This window comes from Melospiza melodia, chromosome 10 (assembly GCF_035770615.1).
Source record: "Melospiza melodia melodia isolate bMelMel2 chromosome 10, bMelMel2.pri, whole genome shotgun sequence".
In the NCBI taxonomy this organism is placed as follows: Eukaryota; Metazoa; Chordata; class Aves; order Passeriformes; family Passerellidae; genus Melospiza; species Melospiza melodia.
The window spans coordinates 31,321,043-31,336,769 of NC_086203.1; the positions used below are offsets into that span (position 1 = coordinate 31,321,043).

At 49.2% G+C, this 15,727-nt stretch overlaps 2 long non-coding RNA genes across 2 annotated transcripts; one reads left to right on the plus strand and one right to left on the minus strand.

Moving 5' to 3' along the window:
- Positions 1-372: 372 nt before the first annotated feature.
- LOC134422717 (uncharacterized) lies at positions 373-3,542 on the minus strand. Its single transcript, XR_010028870.1, has 2 exons — positions 3,346-3,542; positions 373-2,218 (listed from the first exon to the last, which is right to left on the minus strand). It is a non-coding gene; the product is annotated as an uncharacterized LOC134422717 (long non-coding RNA).
- Positions 3,289-5,230, plus strand: LOC134422716 (uncharacterized). Its single transcript, XR_010028869.1, has 2 exons — positions 3,289-3,408; positions 4,326-5,230. It is a non-coding gene; the product is annotated as an uncharacterized LOC134422716 (long non-coding RNA).
- The last annotated feature ends 10,497 nt before the right edge of the window (positions 5,231-15,727 follow it).

Consider the following 15,727-nt stretch of genomic DNA (forward strand, 5'->3'; position numbering starts at 1 on the left):
CATGGAGCTGATAGCAGAGCTAGAAAATTCTCCTTTGCTTTGCTTAGGTTTTTCCCAGTCCCAGAGTTAGATGGATCCTCATCTAACTCTGCCAGTCAGACAAAGATTCTCAGAATAACTGACAATTATGTCCCAAATAACTGGTTGCCTAATGTGATGACTAAATTCTGAAACCAGGGTTAGTGACCACAGAGTGATCATATGGATAAACTATGCAATGGACTATGCCTGTTTTGGATAAACAAGTTTCTGCTCAATGAATGCCTCCAGGTTCAGCACAGCATGTGCATGTGATAAAAATCATGCACAATGTTATTTTCAGCTTGTGTTCTCCTTCTCTACCAGCACTATCAATAAACTTGAAATAAAATGTGGGTTCAACCATTTAATGTGGTAACATGAGGTGACATAGCAGACATGAGAAATGGACATATTTTCACATGGAAATAGCACTTTCAGCCTCTCCATTGCCATAGAAGCTACATCATAAAACTGCAACAAAAGCCTTTACAACGCCATAGTAGATATTTCAGTCACAACTACTGCCTTGCCACCTGTTTTAGAAAGGTCAAAGACAGGCGCCTTCACAAGTAGGAGCCTTGACATGAGTAGGTCAGTCAAAGAAGGAAAACCTCTGCCAAAACCAGGAAGGCACTAAATAAAAACAACCACGTGAGATGCCTGTTACTCTCAAAGGGATAGTACTTGTTTGGAGAGAAAGATTTCAGGAGCAAACACCTAACATTCCTACTCCTTCACAGAAATACTTTGAGTTCTGGAACTCCAATCCAGCAACACCTCAGTAGCACTGGTGGTCGCTTCATGTCAAAAGAGTCACAGCTAATTTTCTTGCACTTAAAAGCTATTGAAGGAGCAGACAATACTGGGCATATATTGCCTATAGATCCTCCCCCTCTTTCATTGCGTTCTGGTTCATGTGACCTTATAGTGGCCCCTTGTATTTTTTGCTCTTGGGGAGGAAAAGTCTCTGTGAGGAGAGAGGGTCTGAGCAGCACAATGCATGGGATTGCATTTGTCTCTGTGTTTCTACCCAGAGGGGCTTCAAAGTAACTTACGCTAGGAAGGTGAGATATATATAATGTCCCTGCAGCTATGTGAGGAGGGTTTCTGTACACTAGATCAGTGTTTAAACACATCACCATTTCCTATCTATGAGTGACACAGGAAAATTGCTTTAATTTTTCTATTTTTTCTCAGATGTAGAGAAACAATTTTAAAGAAGGAACAGGAAAGTAGACAACCCCGCATAAAAAGAAGAGGACCTTTTCTGTGTTGATTACTCCTAAAGCATTTTTCCTCAACACTGCTAAATATAATTGTCTTCTAGGGAGTTTCTATCTTTTAAAGGGCAAAGGAGATTTGGTATGCTTTTTCATTCACTTGCAGCCAGTCTCTGTTGTAGTTTGGCAGTATTCAAAGATCTTTGTAAAAGGGTTCTGAGCCGAAGTTAAATTTTGTGCTCCAAACCAGTGCCCACAAAAATATGTTCTCTTCACTTTCTGCTCCGTCAGGTTCACTTACAATCTTCTGGGAAGAATCAAGGAAATCAGTAAATTCTTTTGGGGCAGAGAACTATTTAAGCAGTGTTGAGAACTGGCAGCTGCCAGAGGCATACTGAGGAATGTGCCCAGGTGGCATGTGGCATAAAATTTTTGATACCAGAAGAATTTGCACACCTCCTTTCACCTGGTAGGAAATAGCTAATACGCAGGAGGGTGACTGCAAGAAGTGACATGCTTCTCATCAGAGAGGCTGCTTGGAGCCCCTGCTTGTCCCAACAGGTCCACTGAATCTCCAAAATTATGCCTGGATGAGCAGAGGATCAACAAGTGCTCTTGACTTGTATTGATGTCTTAAAAGTACGTGTGGTATTTTCCTGGCAAGGAGAATGTGGAAAGGCTGCAGGCAGCATGATGCTAGCTAGGAAGAGCACGTGCGCTGAAAGTCAGATCTGTCTCAGAAACAGATTGTCTAGTTTTGATACTCCAGACCAAGCATACACTGGGTACAGGTAGTAAAAAGAGAGAAGCAGGAATTAGGCACAGACCTACAGCAATTTTGTTTTTGTGGTCTGATCTTAAGGGGCTCAGATCCTGTGCTCCGACTGGAGCCATCCACTTCTTTAAAACCCTCTTCTTATTCCCCAGCTTTCAATTCCTGTGAGTTGTGGTGATGAGGAGAATGGCTTTGCTTTGCCCTGCAAGAAAGAAAAGAACTACTTCAGCACCCTCCAGCCTCTGCCATCTCCTAAACATACGTCTTCATCATCGGGCTTCAGCTACAGTTGTCAACTAAAGAAAATTAAAAGCATTAGATATGAGAAGTACCTCCACCAGGCCAGCTCAAACAATGACAGAACAATCTTTAAATGTTCAGGCATAGCCCACCGTATCTCTGCCCACTGCAGCACCAGCCAGGAATTCCTGATAACTTTTTACTGAATGCATTAAGGTATTTTTTCTGCATAAATAAGAGTAGGTCTGTGACGTCAAGAGCTTGTCTTTACTTTGCAGTAACTTATTATCTTATTATCACTGTTTGCAAACATCTGTGCTCAGCATTTCCTTCCTTGTATTACTGAAATACTAAGTGTTCAGAAAGCCTAACCATCAGCCATAAAAATCAGTAAACTGCTGTATGCACTAATGCGGAATTAAAACCGTTATTTGGGTGATTTACTTTAAGCACATATGTGACAAAGGAGCCTATAAAAATTACAGGCTGCTTATTTTCCTTTTTCCTCTGCTGCTGCAACACTTGCAGCGATTAGTTGGCATTTTAAAACGTGTTAGGGTGTAGGGGAGGGTTTTTCTTGTGGTTTTTTGTTCTTTGGGGTTTTTTGACTCACAGACAAACATAGGTAACCCATCAAAACTGAAAGCGGAAAAGCGATGTATTTTTTACAGCTGGAATCTTGGCTTGGATTAAACGTCTTCCTTTTCCTGTTTTGTCCAGGGCTCTCAAATCTGTATTTTCTCACTATCTGGCGCTCTCAGTGCTACACATTCTTCCAAGCTGGAGCTCGGGAGCAGCAGCGAGGGAGGCCGGGAACAGAGAACGGAGCACTTTTTTGTGCGCCCGTGTCCAGCGGTAACACTTTTTGGCCACCCCAGACCTGCGCCCTTCCAACCGGCGGGCGCACGCTGCTGTCTCTCCGGAGAGCGAAGCCGCCGCGCCTTCCGTCCGGCCAGGCAGCACCCACCCGACGCCGAGCGCGGCCAGGGCCGATAGGACACGAGCGCGGCTCAGCCGTGAGCGCGGGGCGGGCGCAGGCCGGGCGCCGGAGCCCCGCCGTACGCTGCGGTACTTCCGTCCGAGCCGTACCCGCTTCCGCCCGCGCTGCCGCTCTTCTCCCAGCTGCGGACAGCTCGCTTGGGCCCCGACCAAGTAAGCGCATCCCCGCGGACGGCCACGGGCCTCTGGATGTTTCCTGGCCGCCGTGCCCGCGTTCCCCCTGGGGCAGAAGAGGGGGCGAGGAGGGCCCTGGCACTGCGCCGGGCGAGGGCTGCTCGGCGCCCCGTGCCCCGCCAGTGTCTGCCCCGGCCGCTCGCCCGTCTCGTGGCCGTGCCTGCGCTCGCTGGCGAGCCGTGGGGCTGGAGCAGGGTCGCGGCCGGCGGGCGGACCGCCTGCCCCGGCCGGCCGCGGGCGCGTGGTCCGGCTGGCGCTGCCGGGGCTGCTCGCCCGCTGCCACCCCGGCGGCGGCCCCTCGCGAGCGAGGGGCCGGCCTTGGCCGCGGGTGACGCGCGCAGTGCCGTGGGCTGTGTGTACTGAGCCGTGTCTGAGCGGGGTTCAGAGCTCTGCTGCCATGAGATGCTTTCTGCCACCTCATTTCCCCCCCCTTAAATTCTATCAGCAAACTAATGCAACCAAGCTTCCATCTCTGCTGGATCATTCTAGGTATTTTAGTATCCCAGTCGTTAACTTAGTGTTAACTTACGTTGGGTGCTACTGTCATGGATTGAGTATATCCTCCCCTGACTACTGCTGGAATTAGCCACGCTAAGCACTACATAAAAGTTGAATTTCTGGCTTAATTAAGTTTTGTCCCTCTTATTTTGAGGAAGGAGAGTAGGAGGGCACAGCATATTGAATGTTCTGCTGAGTTTTGATTTGAAAATGCTGCATTTTTCGGACATGAGATGCATTTAAGAATTAAGTTATGTGATTACTGAAGGTTTGGGTGGGTGTTGCAGTCTGCTATTTAATATTATAAAATCACCTTTATTTCCTTTACTCATCCTAAAATGCTTTAATTTTCACACATTTTTGTCAAGGCTTCTGATTACACTGTGTTGTTCCAACAGCTTCTGAAGATGACTCTGAAGACTGATGCTGGTAGAACTTTCATACTGCAAGAAACAAACAGAATTGCTGCAGAAATGCTGAACTGGCAAGAACAACATCAACATGCATTTGTTTTATTCCTCTCCTTAGTAAAATGCGCATTGAATATTACTGTAGTTTTTGAAGCATTGTTGAATTCAAAATCAGCTGCTGCACAGTGGAGCTCAGTAGACTTGAAAACAACTCAGCATGTGTGCAGATTAGATACATAGAAAGCAACTTTCCTTTTTAAATTATGCGGATGTTGTGCTTTGTTTTGGAAGACATCAGATTCTGAATATTTAAGGAAGCTCTATCTCCCTTTGTGTTTTCTTCTTACTGTAGTCAGACTTCTGGCTTTGTCTTACTGAGTTTTGCTCCTGTACTGGCACTAAGTGGTTATAGGGGGTTTCAGGGGGAGGGTGGGGATGCCCGTGTACTTAAATAGGTTTTGTTAAGGTGTTCTTAAAGGCCTCTGTTGCTGCATCATATAAGTGATTGCTTCCATTGTTAATGAATGAACAGGAGGATAAGCAAGATACCATAGAGATTGTTTGGATTTAGGCTTATATGAAGACTATTATTTAACTCAAAAAGCAATAAGAACTTGCAGTGGTCTTTTAATACTTGGTGATGGCTTTTTTATGTACCAGTTTGGAAATCTGAGATTATATTTGATATCATGTGGCTGTTCCATTATGGAAATTGCAGGTGTAAACTCTTGCATTTCAGCATTCCTGGCAGATATGCAACTTGATAAAGACTTCAGGTTGTTCAGTTTAATCAGACTTTTTTTAGATCCCACCCTCACTGTTCAAAGTGCCGGTTATCAATGTGTTTTCTAGTGTTGTCACTTCTTTATAAATAAAGATGAAAGAGGTATGCATCTCTGCTGGTATTGTCCATTTCATTTAAATGTGGATATCTACCAGAACTTACACTTGAAAGCATAGAAAGCTGGAGTCTGTGGGATATCTTCACTAATGTTTCTGAATTCTTACGCAGATATTTTAGATTGTTCTGACCATTTTGGATTGAAATGCTTTCTATAAATGGTGGTACAATAAATTCTTATACATGTATTGGAATTGTATGTCCTACAGATATGTGTTGTTTTGTAGTTGCCTCAGTAAACAATGTGTCAGCAAAGAGTGCAGTATGTTGAAATGCCATGAGTTTAGTTTATTATTGCACTATGTAAAAATAACTTGTGCAGAGGAAAGGATGTGCCTTACCAGCTGAAATGAACTCGTGATTTGCAGTTAACTTTGCTAGCATTACACAAGTTAGCCTGTCATCTGTAAGATTTGAAAGAAAATGGAATGCTAAGGAAATGGCACATTTCTATGCCCATTCTGGTAACTTTAGGCATTCAGTGTCAACACTTACAAGTATTATTCAGTAATTAGTTGAAATACAGCTCTGGGACATTTATCTGAAAAGTGAAGGTCCAGGCATATGTGGAGATGTTTCTAATTCATTTCTGAAGAAGGTGAATTGAAGTTTATAATAAATGTTCAATCCTTGCTGAGGTAGATGGTACTGCTTAAGAAAATGTCATACAGTGAAGCAGTCAGTATTTTATATGCACTCAATACATTTAGGGTTACAAGCCTGATACCCTAATAGGGTTATAAGTTCTGATACCCTAATAAATATGTGGCTTGAAGGATATTGAAAAAAAAATTCCCTCAGTCTTTGTAACAAAACAGCATTCCATGAAGGTGAGCGATGTAAGGAGCTCCACGTACAAATGTGGTTGAAGTGATATTGTGTTCGATGTTCTACAGCCTTGTCGAGCTTTATTGCAAATGAAACGGTGACATGGGTGAATGCCCAGTGGAATTGGTGAAGAGTAGAGGGTCTGATTGCACCAGTTGGGAAGAATGGTGCCACCAGACCCAGCTGCCTTCTCCAAGGAGGGCTGCCTTGCAGATGGGTGGACCCTGGCAGCAGCCAGATTAGTTGCCATTTATGTAGCTGTGCTGTGAGATCTCTGTCCATGAGCACACCTATCTGTGCAAGCTCTTGTGGGTCCATGCCAGCGGATTTTTGTTAGCACACCGCACGTGTGTCCATGCAGGTGTCTGTGCAAACATGCATTTTGTCTTGTTCACACGTGCACGGACCCTGCTAGTTCTCAGGGTTTCAAGACATCAGGAATAACTGTGGCTGGTTGCTGGATCCAGCAATTCATAGTCAGACCTGATCCTCAGTGGTGGGCCCAGATCTCCCTGATGAGGCCAGTGATGACAGATCCATGTGTGAATGGGAACACGCTGCAGGATTGAGTGCCTCATCCCATCCTGGGGCCAGTTAAGAGCTGTGAGGCTGACAGGATGCAAAGGTGTTGAGTGCCACCGTGAGTTTTCAGGGCTGTGGCTCCTGCAGAGCGCCTTGGTGCTCTGCCGGATGTGCTCCAAGTGTCTATCCTGGGCTCCTGTGTTGGGGGTGAGAAGGAGAGTATACTTTTCCATGTTACTGGAAATTCTGACTTCTGCTACTGTGCAGTAGTCTTTTGTTCTGTACCACCCTCACCTGCCAGGGTGTTTGCACTGCAATGATCTGCCTTGTTTGAAATGTCCATCTTGTGCATTGATGTGTTCCTCCCAAACCTAAGCACGGGCTGGGCTCTTCTGCTCGTTAACGCTGCAGATAAGAAGGCTGTACGTGTGCAGCACAGAGGATTATAGTAGGAGTCCTAGTAAAATATATGTATTGTATTTGTATAATTGTTAAAAGGGGGAAATATTGTACTTGAATATCTGTATTGTATTTGAATATCTGTATATAGGCCTTGCCCTGATAAGCCCCGGTTGTTTTTGATGGGCTGCAACTTCGATGTCCTTAACTGGGCTGCAGCTGTAGCTAGTGAAGATAACTGGGATTAAAGGGGGTGGGCTTGGCCAGTCAGGGACAGCCTGGAAGGAGCCCTGGCTAAGAAGCAGCAACAAGCAGAAGAAGAAGTCTGTACTGTGAAGAACTGCCCCCAAGAAATATCACTGAGAAGGTACGAGATTTTAGAAATATGATTGCGACAGTACGGGACTCTAGAAATATGAAATACAACGAGATAACAACAGAGGATCCCACCCGTGAACACGAACTCTGCAGCGCCGTGCATGCGCAATTAAAAAGCGGTAATAAAACTACTCAAACATAAAAACACCCAGCAAAAATGCGTGCACGTAAGCGGCAGGACTCAAAAGAGCAAAGCGACGAGCGACGACTCGCAGAGCGGCGCACGCGCAGCACAGTCAGTTACTACGCATGCGCACGTTGCGGGGGAAGCTGTGTCTGGGGCAGCTCGCTGTCTCCACCTGCTGGCTGACAGGAGGTGATGCTGACTCGGGAGAGCCGCCGTGTGCAGGGAGCAGCCGCAGCTGCGCACGCGCAGTGCCCCGGGACCGCTGCGCGCACGGCGCGACTTCTTCCGCCCGGTGCCGCCGCCTCACGCTGTAACAAACGTGCCGTACCGCAGCCGGGACCTCGCGCCTTCCTTGGGTGCCGCCGCCTCACGCTGCAACAAACGTGCCGTACCGCAGCCAAGACCTCACACCTTCCCTGGGTGCCGCCGCCTCATGCTTGTCCTGCCTTTGTGGGGCCACAGTGCCCTGAGTGCAAATCGCACAGCTGTGGCGCTGCTGCCGCCAGGCATTCGTAGTCTCCTGCTGCAAAGCTAAAGGCTGAGACGGGATGCTGTCAGTAATACAGAAAATAATACTGTGGGCGTACAATTCATCTGAATACCTCTGAAGAGACTGTGCTACCTCTTAGCTAGACACTCCAACCCAAATAGTTGACTTTAAAAAGAAAAGCAGACAGCATGTCTTTTGTTTCTCCTGGTTGCTGAGGACTGTTACCTCCCGTTGAGACTCTTGAGACCCTTCAGCTTCTTTTGTATGTTGGCAACTCTGCTTTAATTTGTTCTCTACCCCTGTAATAAAGGTGGAGTATGCACGACTGTACACACCATCTCCTGAACTAGTTGGATGTTATGGGGAATGCTAAGAAGGTGACAGATCAATTGTTGTTTTAAAAACAAAGGCAATTCTTTGGGATGATTCCAGAGTACAAATCTCACGCTCATTTGTTGCTTTATTGCCACTGAGGGTGGTTGCTTTCAAGTTGATGAACAATGGTTGACTGTCTTACTTTGTTTGAACAGCCATTTTTATTTCATCCAACTCCAAAGCTTGCGAAGAAACTAAAACAGTGTTTGGAAATTGTTTAGAATAAAGCTGGTGTTCCAAGAGTGGAGGAGTAAGCACTCAGGAGTCATTTAAGGAATCAGCTTTCCTCAGCATGAGAGGAACCAGCCATGGGCACTGCTGTGTAATATGGAGGACATGCAACCACTACATCTCTCTGAACACACCCTCCAGTGTTTTGCAAGCCAGTGAGCTGTTTTACTTTTGTGTGTAAATATTTTGGCAACAGGGACTCTCATATCTATGTGTGGCTGGGTGCTTCCCTGTTCATATTTAGGTATATCAAAGAAAACTGCCTGTACTTGTGACTGGGACCATTCTGAGAAGTTCTTTCCTTGCTGTCCTTCACAGGAGGCTATTACTTGAGAAGCGCTTATGGAGCACTTTTGCTGCTCAAGAAATCCCAGGAAGAACAAGCTGCCCAGCTGTCAGTGCCCCAGAAACGCTGAGACCCTTGTGCCTGACCAGTCTGTCAGCATCCTGGTACGGGGACCCTTCATTAAGCAGTCCTGCTGGATTGGAGGGAAGTCTGACTGACATTGATGGAAATAGGCCAAGAACGTAATGGAGACTCCTCAGCAGGTCTTCCCACTTTATTACCCCTCAGTAGGGCTTCTTATTTGAATATGTTACCTGCTGCTGGCAATTGCTAGCATCCATGGAGTCCCACTTTGGAATTTTATGGAACAGTTTATGGAACTATACTCTTTATAAATATAAAATTGTGACAGGTTAAGGTTCAGGGATTCTTGGTGACGGTATCTGTCAGTGATAGTATTTGACTGCAAAAGCTTATTCAAAGCACTATCCAGACAAGCTGTAGTTCCCAATATAAATATTCAGCAGGCAGAGAGTGCATTTCTAACCCAACAGGCATTCCTATAGGGGAGAAGACAGCCCATTGACTGGTCCCAGCAGTTATGATGGAGCCTTCACTAACTTTTTCTCCATTCTTGGCTTACTTTTATAGTATTTCTTTATATTTAGGTGAAGCTTGAGTGACTCTACTCATGCATATATTTGCTACTGATTGGTGTAGAATCCTCTCACTTCACTTTCAATGATACAGCCAAAAATGTATAGAGCTCATGTCCAATGAGAGGTTGTTGTAATTTGGAGGCAGTTAACTTTGGGATGGAGGTGTGCATTAATATTACAATTAGGCTATAATGAACCACGTTCATCTGAGGAAAGCGATTTTGCCATGTTGCTGGCTTAGCAGCAAGACACCTCTCTCACAGCTGCTATGCAGTTAATCAGCTTCAAAGTACCATCAAGTTGCTGCCAGGGATTTTGACAGTCTGGTCGAGGTATCTCCATTCCACTGCACCCCTCCTTAGCAGGTGCTTATGGTTGTATGGGGAATCATCATGGAGCATGCCAACCCAGTTCCATCCTGGGAACAGCACCTGTATTTTACCCTAAAATTTCTGTCCCATTATAGCTCCTGTTAGGATACAAATGTAACTTAGTTTCCTCTGATTTTACCCCCAGTAATCTTTCCATACAAACACTGCTCCGCTCTCCAGAGGATTATTGTGAGCAGATGTGAGCTCTGCTGTCCCTTTGGACTGACAAAGGCAGAGGTTTTGTCCCAAGTTGCTTTTGAACCTGTCCTGCACCTGTTACGAGTCCTCAGTCTCCTGCAATTTTGTGGGTCAGTGACGTGTAAAACAGCACAGCTGGCTGGCATGCTTTGCTCATGAGGGGAGACAAGAGAAGAATCCCTCTGCTCACACCAGACCTGCAGCTGCCAAACCTCACCAAAGCACCTGAGGAGCCCCCAGGGACTGATGGTACAGAAGGGAGGTGATGGAGGACAGCACAGCAGGCAGCCTGCCCTCCATCTGGGTGTGAAGAAGGCAGGGCTGGGAACTGTAAGCAACATCCCAGCAGGTCTGGCTGATGGTGCCACCCTGAGGGCTTCCCCTGCCTTTGGGCAGTCCCAGCTGCTGCAGCTCACTTGACAGACTCATTGTCTATACTGTGCTTGGCTGCACTGGAGATGATGAAGCCGAGGACAGCAATGGTTGCCTTCACATCCCCTGACTGCAGATGGGAAGGAGGGCGAGCTCTGTCACCTTGGGAAGGCGTCTGCAGAGTCACTGCTGCCTGTCTCTGGAGCGTGGCTCCATTGGGGGATCGTGGTAAGGACAGCAGTGCTCACTTAACTGTGCACCTGAGGACAGCTTCAGGACCTTGTCATACTGTGGGAGAGCAGAGCTTCACAGTAAACACCAGCTAACACACTGACTGCCAGTGTTAACACTAACAGTTCTTACCTAAATATTAATACTAGTAACACTTACTATGCGTATTATTAATCCTATTAGAGGCTGGTAGAGTTCTTAAGGCTGAGGCTTGCATGAAGAACACAAAATTAATTAACGTTGCTGATTATGCTATTGTGTTGAAATACTTGGCCTCCACTGCAGTAGCCCCACACTTACCTCGATGGCCTGCCCCAGCAGGTCCCAAAACACCTGGATGCAGATCAGCTTAAGCTTCACTGATGTGATAAACAGAGTTCATTCTTTAAAATTTTTAAAAGTTTATTAAAGGATAAAAGGACAAAATAATCCAGCACTGGGATGCTTTTAGCACACAGCCAAAGAGCACAGAGGTAGCTTAAAAACATGTTCACTATATACTGTTACATTGCTGAGGTTACATGCATATTCATTAACTTACACATTATTCAAACATTCCTTTGACTTTTTGATGTTCCAGGAACTCTCTTGTTAGGTTTTAACTTCTGACTTGTCTGCAGAACGTTCTGTAAATGAGGTCTACATATTTTATTTCTTCCTGTAGTTTTATCCTGTTGCTTTACACTCCCTGATAACACTGGTAAGAGTCGATAAATCCTTCCTGGATGCTTAAGCTCTTTTTGTGTCACTATTATCTTATCACTTGGTAGGGGCAGTCTGCAGTTATAAGAAACAGAATAATTGCTTTACACCATTTTCTGAGTTAGTTACATAGAAGTACTTTAGTTTCTATTTCAACATTTTGCTAAAGCCTACGATATATTTATCAGGCTACTATTCATATGAAATATACAGTGCATACATAAACTGGCATATTACACTATACAAAGCAGTTCAAAGTAAGTATAAGTTTTACCATATCAAAATACTTGTAATGCAAAAAGCTAATCTATGAATGTGAAAGCCAATATTGTTTTATCATCTATAACATCCGACGACGAGGGTGAGCAGCGGGCCCGCAGCAGGCGGAGGGCAGGCAGGGGGACGCGGGCACTTAACTTTGGCCAGGGTGCTGATCTCGGCCAGTCGGGGCAGGCCAAGTCCCCGCAGAAGCGGAAGCACTGCGGTAGAAGAGGCACCCAGAGCCCGCAGCGGGCGCTGCACGCCCTCCCCGCTCCCGAGCCCTCTCCTCACCAAATCGCCGCCGCTCCCTAGTCCGCCCTGCTGTCGCAAAGACGACACGGAACCCCTCCCGGGCTACACTCCTCTCCGCCTCCTGCCCCGAGTAGGGGCTCTGCGGGGGTCCTTTCGCCGGGACCTGGGCACGAGAGAAGGCCGGAGAAGGGGACGGGGGTTTCGCGAGCGGGAGCGCCGCCGCCGCCGCCGCCGCCGCCGCCGCCGCCGCCGCCGCCGCCGCCGCCGCCGCCGCCGCCGCCGCCGCCGCCGCCGCCGCCGCCGCCGCCGCCGCCGCCGCCGCCGCCGCCGCCGCCGCCGCCGCCGCCGCCGCCGCCGCCGCCGCCGCCGCCGCCGCCGCCTGCGAGCTCCGCCCCACGCTCCCACGGGCCTCAGCCTGACGGCTCCTAAACCTGCCAATCACGGCCCGCCTTTCTCCGTCCGCCCTGTCCAATCACAGCCGCCCTTTCAAACCGGAAGCGGTCCCGCCAATCTCAGCCCGCTCAGTCGCGGCTCGCCGCCTCAGACTGGCCCCGCTCGCCCGTACGTCTGAGGCGCCGCTCCCGCCACCGCCGCTTTGGGAGCCGGCGGAGCAGCGTCCCCGCTGCCGCTGCCTCGGCAGGCGCTGTTGCGGACGGGAAGGGCGGCCGGGAGCTTCCAGTTCAGGTCCTGGTCGGGATCAGGTTCTGGTCCAGGGAAGCGGGCAGGCGGCGGGGAGCGGGCGGACGCGGCCACAGCAATGGCGGCGGCGGGAGCAGCGCTTGAGGGGACCGCGGGGAGTCGCGGATCCGAGCGCGGCGGGAATTGGCGGGCTGGGATTGGTGGAGCCGGCAGGCGCTGCCTCGGGTTGTGATTGGCTGGCTGTCCGCCCGTGGGGCATAAATAGCGGGCGTTGGAGAGGCAGCGGCGTCAGTTCGGCGGCGAAGCTGGGAGCGACGGGAGCTGCGGATGCGCGGTCCGAGGAGCGGCGCTGCGGCAGGACGGGACCCCCGCGGCAGCTGATCCGGGGAGCGCTGGTGAGCACGGACGCGATGCCTGCGGCCGTATCTGGGGCCGGCCGTGTCCAGTTCTTTCTGCCGCGCCCTGCGTGGCTCGGGTAGCCGGCGGCTGGTGTGGGGCCTGGAGTGGCGCGGTGGGGGGGGGGGGGGCACCGTCTGCTGTCACTGGGGGCTGGGAAGTAGCCGTTTTGTGGTTTCTGGATGTAAAGAAACGTTCAGAATACGAGGAATAAAGCTTGATTTTGTATTTTTATTACTTTATTTTGTTTTTACTTGTAATGTTTTTTTTCTTAATTGTGTTATTTTATTATTGCCTGTTTTAATACATCTTTTTGGTTTGATTTGTTTTCTTTACTAGATATGTCATGTTAATTTGGTAAGGGTTGTGGGACTGGGGCTGAAACACCAGTTGTGAGAGCAGTGGGGACATAAAACCCCAGGGTGTGGAATAATGATTTTGGCATGAGTCAGGCCCAAAACAATGTGGAGTGGTGGAAATGCTGAGGCTAGATAAATGCCATGGGAGGAAGGCATGGAGCTGCAGCACAGGGCCTGCAGGTTATGCCTGGGGGTTCCCAGCCCCTGCCCTGTGGTAGCAACGAGGGGCTGAGGGTGTGGGGGCTCAGAGGGTTCTAGGGCCCAAGAACCAGCCCAAGAGTGCCTTTTGGGATGGGGGGGCAGGAGTCCAGTGGCTATTCCCAGCCCCTGCAGCTGCCTGAGGGGAGGTGAGGGGGCCTTTGTGCAGGTGCTGGGCTAAGAGCCAGGGTGAGGGGGAGGGTGGATGTTGAGCTTCAGGCCTCCAGTGTCCCCAGAGTTGGGATGCCACTTAAGGTTGCCACTTAGGGCTGGGTGGGTGGATGGGACAGCTTCTAGAGATACTGAAATTGTAATGATGGCAGTAACTGATTTGTGGCCTTATCAACAGCCCCAAGGTGCAGTGAGAAGCATGAGCAGCTTTTAGCTGCAGCCAGTAGGAAGCTGAGGAGCTGGAGCTGAGGCAGCAGACCTGGAGGAGACAGAAATATGGTAGGGTTTGGTGTAAAACCCCGGTGGGGCTGGGATAGGGATTGTGGAGCGGGGAGGTGAACTGCATGGTTGGAATTGAAATTGCTGTAAGGGCTGTGATCAGAGCTCAAGAACTAGAGCTAAAACAAAGATCCTGTCCTGAGAAGCACAAGTAGTATTGTGTGGCACTACTGTGAAGATTTTGAGCAGAAAGTGCAAAAGAAGAGCTGGCAGTTAAATAAAGCTTGTGGGACTGGAGCTGAAATCACTGGGGCCGGGGTGGGGACGGCAGTGCTGCAGAAAGAGTCACTGCTACAAGGGATACTCACTGTGCATCTGAGGACGAATCGCAGAATGGGACACAGAGCTGGAAGAAGAGAGCTGGCAGTAAAATAAAGCTGGTGGGAAAAGGGCTAAAAGAGCTGGGATCACTGGGCCTGGTCTCGTCATTGTGCGGCTGGAATTGCGGCTTAACACATCACATTAACCTTAGGGCTGGTACCTGAGACTGTAGTGTTCCTGCGCCGAGATCACTGTAGGCCTGTGACAGGGATGCAGGGGCTGGGTATTGCCACTAATAGTAGAACAGGATGTGCGGGGTGGCGAAAGGGTGAAGCTTGCGCCTGAAAACCCCGTCGATGGCAGAATATTGCCTGCGCCTGTGATGGCAGCTCTTGGGGCGCACTGTGGGGCTGGGAAGTGGAGTGCGGGGCTGGCAACGTGAATGAAAATGGCAAAGGCACTAGACCTGTGAACGGGGCTGTGGGTATCCAGGAGAACTTACGCAGGGGGTGGCAAAGTGACTGGGGACTGCTGGGTGGGGGCTAAAATCACTGCAGGGCTAGCATATGGATGGTGGGGTGGGCTTTCGGAGGCTTGTGCGGGAGATGAATTGTTTCCAAGCTGGAGCCAAGAGCCAGATGCTGGCATTTGAAGCTGGAAAAACACAGAGCTGGAGCTGGAAGAAGAGAGCTGGCAGTAAAATAAAGCTGGTGGGAAAAGAGCTAAAAGAGCTGGGATCACTGGGCCTGGTCTCGTCATTGTGCGGCTGGAATTGCGGCTTAACACACCACATTAACCTTAGGGCTGGTACCTGAGACTGTAGTGTTCCTGCGCCGAGATCACTGTAGGCCTGTGACAGGGATGCAGGGGCTGGGTATTGCCACTAATAGTAGAACAGGATGTGCGGGGTGGCGAAAGGGTGAAGCTTGCGCCTGAAAACCCCGTCGATGGCAGAATATTGCCTGCGCCTGTGATGGCAGCTCTTGGGGCGCACTGTGGGGCTGGGAAGTGGAGTGCGGGGCTGGCAACGTGAATGAAAATGGCAAAGGCACTAGACCTGTGAACGGGGCTGTGGGTATCCAGGAGAACTTACGCAGGGGGTGGCAAAGTGACTGGGGACTGCTGGGTGGGGGCTAAAATCACTGCAGGGCTAGCATATGGATGGTGGGGTGGGCTTTCGGAGGCTCGTGCGGGAGATGAATTGTTTCCAAGCTGGAGCCAAGAGCCAGATGCTGGCATTTGAAGCTGGAAAAACACAGAGCTGGAGCTGGAAGAAGAGAGCTGGCAGTAAAATAAAGCTGGTGGGAAAAGAGCTAAAAGAGCTGGGATCACTGGGCCTGGTCTCGTCATTGTGCGGCTGGAATTGCGGCTTAACACACCACATTAACCTTAGGGCTGGTACCTGAGACTGTAGTGTTCCTGCGCCGAGATCACTGTAGGCCTGTGACAGGGATGCAGGGGCTGGGTATTGCCACTAATAGTAGAACAGGATGTGCGGGGTGGC